The sequence below is a fragment of the Ostrinia nubilalis genome, chromosome W (genome assembly GCF_963855985.1).
Source record: "Ostrinia nubilalis chromosome W, ilOstNubi1.1, whole genome shotgun sequence".
Taxonomy (NCBI): Eukaryota; Metazoa; Arthropoda; class Insecta; order Lepidoptera; family Crambidae; genus Ostrinia; species Ostrinia nubilalis.
In genome coordinates, this window is record NC_087118.1 from 11,533,214 (window position 1) to 11,540,914 (window position 7,701).

General features: G+C 32.0%; 1 long non-coding RNA gene across 1 annotated transcript; it reads right to left on the minus strand.

The window, feature by feature from the left end:
- Positions 1 to 3,408: 3,408 nt before the first annotated feature.
- LOC135086321 (uncharacterized) lies at positions 3,409 to 6,930 on the minus strand. The gene is made up of 4 exons (XR_010260397.1): positions 6,767 to 6,930; positions 6,345 to 6,476; positions 6,128 to 6,196; positions 3,409 to 6,036 (listed from the first exon to the last, which is right to left on the minus strand). It is a non-coding gene; the product is annotated as an uncharacterized LOC135086321 (long non-coding RNA).
- Positions 6,931 to 7,701: the final 771 nt, after the last annotated feature.

The following is a 7,701-nucleotide window of genomic DNA, read 5'->3' on the forward strand; positions in this document are numbered from 1 at the left end:
CAGCTCAATCGGTTGAGGAGAACTGGTCTTAAATTCAGTTGCAAGATTTGTCCCACACATACTACCAAGTGAAGTCAATATAAAGCTTGTAAAAAAACTATGTGGCAAAAATATTTTCCAAAAGTTATAAGAAAAATTATTATTATTAATTATTAAACTACACAAAGTTCTTGTATAACAAGAAGAATGGCACTTTACTAAAATTAATAACTTTTAATTGTTATCAAAACCATAATAATATTCAATTAAGTTATTCCCGTATAAATATTAACAAGTTAGTAAGTGTACCCACAAACAACTCACTAGCCAGTAATAACATTATGTACCAAACCTATAATACACTGCAGTATAATGCCTAAATAACTAATAGGAATATCTGCCTTAAGTTATTAGCCAAATTAAATTAGTTAATTCCAAATAAAAGTTACAATATTGTGCTAACATTATGTAATACTAAATAATGTGTACTAGGTAACATGAAATAAAAGTTATATGTCCATAGTGACACAAAAGCAATTTGTTACCTAAGTACATAACCAACGTTGAAGATTTTAGTTAGCATTATTTAACAAAATATCCGGGTAGGTCATATAAACTACATTATGTACTTACTTATTATTAAAAATAAATAAACACTAAAATTAAAACTAAAACTGTGTTTGTCTTGTATGAAAAAACAAAATAATTAAAGTAAGTAACTAAAAGTTATAAGCTATAAAGCCCAAAAGCAGTGTAGGTATAAAATAAATATAACCTAACAAAAAATGTTACTTACTTGTCCCAACATAAACAAAATAATTCTCAATGTAATATGTCATATATTTACGACATCGGTTCCCAATGTCAACGATTTTTTTGTTTCGTGTACAGGATGTCCCGTAATAAATTGCACAAAAGTAATTCCTAGTTAAGTTTCTTGACTACCTATAAAGAATTTGAATCGATTTTTGAAATATATTGAGTTTCCAAAATTTTTTTGCTATATTTTTTTTTTCTGCCTGTAATTAGTTTTTTCTATGCAGTGGGTGCAAATATTGATATTTTTTAAGTATTTTTTCGTTACAATGTAGCTAGATAGATTCTTTATCAAGTTTTATGTCATTTTTGGGCAATAACATTGCGTCTCTATTTTTTTTAAAATAGTATTTCAAAATTTTATTGCATTTCATTTGGATGACTCAAATTAAAAAATCCTCTTGATAAAAAAATGCATCACACAAAGTGTAATTAACATTAAGTGATGTAGATAAGGTCAAAAGCAATAATAAAAATTAAAAAACAATTTGATTAAGTGCCTAATGAAATTATTTTAATTTCATAAAAAAATCTAAGTGACTTGAGGTGTTGATAATACTTCTGGGACAACTTTAGTAGTAAGTTTTTGAGAGTTCTCGCTCATTCCAGCGAGAAACTCTCAAAAACATTTATTCAAGGATCACTCAAAATAATTTCATTTTCGTTCATTCTATTTGAAACTGGATGGCTATAATTTCAAACGTAAAATGTTATGATGTGATCATTTTATAATCAGTTTGATAAAATCCACGAATCACGACGGTCATATTAAATATCAAAATATGAAGTTTCTGAAACAAAAACAATCGCTTAAGTTATATTGTGTTTGTCCTACCACAATAAATGAGCAAAAGCGACATGGAAACTTATTACCAAACTCCATACGCAGTATTGTTTGCGGCCCATCAAATTGTGGAAAGACTAATTTGGTAATAAGTTTATTATTGCACGAGAATGGTCCGAGATTTCGTAATCTCTATGTTTATTCAAAATCTTTATATCAACCCAAATACATACTTTTAGAAAAAGTTATGGATATGGTGGCTAGTACGTCTTACAACAAATATAATCATAACAGTGAGATTTTAAGTCCACACGAAGCTTTACCAGACTCAATTATTATATTTGATGATGTTGCGTGTGAAAATCAAAATAATATCCGTGACTATTTCGCTATGGGACGTCATAAGAACATTGATTGTTTTTATATTAATCAAACTTATACTAAAGTGCCTAAACAATTAGTAAGAGACAATTCTAACCTGTTAATATTATTTAAACAAGATGACATAAACTTGAGACACGTGTACGATGAACATGTGGGGTCCGACATGTCATGGAATCAATTTCGCGAAATGTGCTCAACTGTGTGGCGTAATCCTTTTAATTACGTTGTTATAAATAAAGACTGTGAACGAAATAAAGGATGTTATAGAATGTCATTTGATACATTCATAGTACTTGACTAACGTTCATATATGGATGTTAAATTAATAATGAATCAGTTTCATTTGTGATTTCGTGCTGAGTGGAAATAAACCCTGAAATGAAACGAAATTTAAAAAAACAAATCCTCAAATACGCAGCGGCTGTGAAAAGTAAAGTCGATAAGATTAAAGATAAAAAAACTTCAAATGACATGGCTTTAGAAACAATTTTTAAGCCTATTGTTGACCCTCTTACTCAATTAACAAACCGAACTGGTGAAAAACGTCATTGTAGTGAAGAAACGGAGCAAGATTTATTGCCAAAAAAAAAACAAGTTTAGTGGAAACGAGTCATCAACTTCTTCTAGTGAAGACTTTGAAGAACCTATCAACGATGAAGGAAACTCTGATAATGAATTTTATCCATCCAACAAGACTCTCACAACATCACTCTCAGAAGATCATAATGTCAGTGAAAATTCGTTTAAATCTCTACAATCATCACCAAGTATTGGTAATCAATCTATATCTTGGTCCACGTCATCAGAAGCTATGAATGACGTACCTTATGGATTGAGAAATGAACGTGGAAAACTTATGCTTGGGAAAACCCGCGTCTTCGATGATGATCGCACTCTCGGGTGGAAAATTGGAAATAGGATCTACGAAAAAACACGTGGTTTGAGAGAATTATTGACGAAAAAAGTACCCGATTTACATCTAATTACAGAAGACGATTTACATTACTATAAATTAATACTCAACGATACTAATGCACACAGACGTAATTGGAATCCATCAAAACCTATAAATAGTAACAAAGGATTTAAGTACATGAATATAATCAAACCATTATTCAAATTCTCGAGGAAAACATCATCCAGCATAGAAAGTATTCCCCGAGTAGAAGGCATGGAACTTTTGAAGGAAGTTAAGACTGATACTGATGTTATTTATTGGGATGACCCCAATGAGCTAGTAGAACGCTTAAAATTACTATTTGCATCAGCAGAAGCTGGTAACAATGGGTTGGAAAATGAAATCTATGCAATAATAAAGGAACTCTATGAAGCTGGTATTGTAGACATAGAATATAAAAAGAATGCATACGGAAAACTAGGCAGTATCTATGCAACACTACAGAAGACAGCAAGCCAGTAATGAATATTGATAAATTTGGACATCATATCGCTCATTTGGAGCGACAGTGACACAAATGCAAATAAGTTAACTTTACACCAGATCAGAATAAAGATTATTTCTAGGTTCAAAAGAAGATTCTGAAGCATTCTTAGGGCTAATTATTATTTTAAAATTGTTTTATTATAGCTAGAACTCTTGGTTCATAAATAATCACATTTTTTTTATTATTTACTACTCCAAAAACGGTAAAAAAAAATTTTTTTCGTTATAGTACTTACAAATGCGTCGTTGTTTCCCTCGGTGAAGACAGTTAAAGAAATTAAGTCGTTTGATTCTTCAAATAAAAGAACTTTATTTTTCAATAATATTCTGTTTTTATTATACTTATACAAAATTTTAAGAGATCTTTGACATAATATTATATGCACCAGCATAACGGAGTATTAATTTATGTACGACCATAACCAACACACAATAATAACAATGGATCCCTCACATTATACTTAAATTACATTTAAGAACTAAGTATTCAACATTTTGTAGACTAAGTACAGTCTTATCAGTTACTAATATGGCATGTTTAAATCACAGTCATTTACTACAATTATCTTAATGTTATATTATTGTCTTATTGCTTACACTCAATTAATAAAGAAAAGTTTTAACAGTTTTAGTCTTTTATCGTTATAATAAGTACGTAAATGTCTCACAGTTACAAAATAATCACGTAAGTTAATAAAAAAATCTTTTAAAAAGAAAAACAATTAGTATAGCTACTAGTAAACAATTAAAACAAGCTTTCGTAAAATCCAGAATAACATCTAGGAACAATATTTTTTTCTAGCAAAATACGCAAATCCTGCTTTTTTTGATCTGAAATTGCTATCTTTGAATTATAAGCTGGCTCTAGGCAAATATCTGTAATACTTAAATTAAAGTCAGAGCGTGTTTTCCTTAAATTTTTTGTGGGTTTTGTGCTTACTTGTTGCCATTCATCTGCGTAAGAGTACTTTATAGTGTAAGTGTCAATGCTTTTTACAAATCGAATAGCTTTTATTTCTGTTAATTTTATCGGATTGCCTTTTAGATCTTTGTTAATATTTAACCCAATATCCTCAAACAGCTTTTTTAGATCATAAAAATCGTCATAGTTTAGCTCGTGAACCACAAAAGGTTTACCAGTTTTCTTGGCATTCCTTACCAGTTGCACGTACTGGTGAGGACTGTAAATAGGACCAGATCTCTTTGCTCTTTTAATTGCCTTTTCAATCAGTGAGTGAGCGTTGTCACCCTCATTCTGGGTGTGGCCGCGAATCAAAAATTTGTGCGTGATTGACGTAATTGGTAGAGTTTCAACTGCATAGTAGTACATGCCAAGGAGAAACCTGAAAAAAAAACGCCGAGCTATTCCCAGTTGGAACCGGCATGACTGCTTGTAAATCGTATATTGCAACGACTGTTTCAGCATCGGTTTTAGTTAATGCTATATCATCGGTTTTCTCTTTTCTGCTCAATTCTTTTTGTCTAAGATGTTCTTCATAAGGTTCTTCTAATTTAAGTTTGTCTGATCCAATAGCATTTTTGTACGACTCGCAGAGATCACATTGGTCCTTCTTAGGGACAAAGAAGGATAAGTTAAATTCAGTGTTAAAAATTCTGTTATACATGTCATAAGATGCTACTGGCATTGCATCTCTATTCGATACGTAATTGCGATACAATTCCTTAATAGTTAGGCCACCGTCAATGAATTCACGACTTGTGTTAGCCCGAGTGTAGTGGCTCTCTATTCGGGGCACTGAATTAATGTGATCGCGAACTGACTGTACGATTTCCTCACCAACTTGATTATGATGAGAATGTTTGCCTCTCTTTTCTTCCGGAATCATACCTGTCGTACAATTTTGTCTTCCTTGCATTACTGTTCGCAATACTCTTTCTGATATGCCCAATGTATTAATAAAAAAAATTTTGCATGTCCGTTTGCTTTCTCCATTCACCGTAAAATGAAAAACACAGTTTTGGTTTCTTGTTTTAGCATTTCCTTCTTTCACTCGACGGTAAGGAACTTTCAGTGTTGTTAAGCACGAGTTTATAAAATCACGTTGTCTCTGCAATGTTCCCAAACCCCAATAGTTTTTAAATATTTCCTCTCTTTGTTCTTCAGTTATTTTATCACGACATTTTTGCCTACATTTTTCTGAACAAGGTGGTTTAATTGATTTTTCGGCAACAGTTTTTCCATTTCTAGATACATATTGCTTTCCTGAATTTCTTTGTTGCTTTCGCACATTTTTTATCCAAGCCGATTCATTACGAACTCTTTTTTTACCTTTTTTAGCAACAACTGTTTCTAAAGGTGGCGCTAAAACTTCTCTTGTAAGCATACAATTAGAATTCACAGGAGACTCGTCAGTAGTCGATATTGACGATGCGCTAGTAGAAGTACTGGATGAACTAGAGGAAGAACTGGATGAGCTAGATGATGATGAGCTCGAAGACCTCGAAACAACACGGTGGCGGCGTTTTGCAGATTTTTGTGGCACATATTCATCGCCACTATCATTTGGTGAATAGTCTTGGCCTTCACTGAGGTTTTTGTGGCTTTCAAGAAGACTGGGTGATAAATTACCGTTATTTTGAGAAGAAACGTTTCCAGTTGAAGTCATAGCTAAAAAAATAGTTGACTGAGTAAATAAATCTGAATCACGTAAAACAAACCCTGCAGATCAATGAGAACTATAATTAAACAACTGACTTACGTTCATTACACCAATTCATATCACTGTTTTGGGTAAAGTTGGTATCCTGTTTTTCTTCATTAGGTAATTCTAAAACATAGTTAAGTAAAGTAAGAATTAAGATTTTTTTTATAATAATAACATTAGACATACGCCCAAGCCTTCACTATTCATATACATAGAAGATAAGATAAATTTAAGTTTAAAAAAAGGATGTAGTATAACGTATTATATTTACCATTTGTACTTATATCAATTGGAGATGTTTTTGAATCAAGCGGCAATTGCCCTCCAATGCTATTAGATGCGGAACATTCATGCTGCTCGCAAAGCTTCACCAACATTCGAGCACGGCTTCCCATTTTTAGAGCTTAAAATAAATAAAAAACTGCTTTATGATAGATTTGCTACTACTGATCAATTGGTCATTATTATAAAACATGTTTAACTTTTCGGGATACTATAGACTTATTTATCACTTAAGTCCATAACAATACAAAATCCACGAAAGTGTTCGGTGCAACAGTGACGCAATTGTATTAAACGTCATAGTATCCTCAAAAGTGATATCTTTTTCAAGTGAAACAAAACACTAACGACATAAAATACAAATGAGTCATTATCGCTCCGAATTTTTGAAAAAAAAAATGTCACATTTACCTTTGCGTCTGTGTAGCTCCTTGGCACGTCCACTCTTCGGGGGGCGCCCCGCACAACTGACTTTTTGGTCGCCGTTGCTCCGCACGAATGCGTCAAAACGGAATAATGCTACAACGACTTTTCGCCCTCTATCGGACGGTTTTTGAATCTACAAATGTGGCGTTTTCACCGCCAACGCAGATGATTAAGCATAGTATTTTGGCATTGATAAGTCATTTTAGCATATTTTTGTAAATGTGTCACTTTCGCTCCAAATGAGCGATATACACAAGCGTTTACGACTAACTGAATTCATTGATACTTATGCTGATACGTTAATAAAAACAGAGACAGGTGACTTCGATTTGAAATCATCTAGATTAAAAGGTTTACAAGCTCCTGAACAAGATGATGAAGCTGTAAATAAAGCATATATGGAAAAATCTCTTCAAGAATTAAGAAATGAAATGAAAAAAATTCACAGTGACGTTACAAAGTACTTGAAAAATTTAGAAAAAGTGACATCCGACAGTTTGAGTAAACTATATTACACTAAAAATGAAATCGATCGAATGATCCAAGGAATTTTAAGTAAAAATGAGTAAACAAGATATAGTTATAGAACTTCATAAAGCAGCGAGAAGGAATTTTACTCGTCGTTGTACAATTATAAAAGGAATAGATGACTTATGGCAAGCCGACCTTGTCGATTTGCAAAAATATTCACAATTCAATAAAGGTCATAAATACATTCTAGTTGTAATTGATGTTTTATCAAAATTTGTATGGACTAGTCCGCTAAAATCAAAATCGAAAAACTGCGTTACGAATGCGATGCGAAACATATTTTTGAAGTCAACAAGAAGACCAAGAAATTTGCAAACAGATTTAGGAACAGAATTTTACAATGATGTCTTTAAACAGTTAATAGAAAAGTATAAAATAAATCATTACTC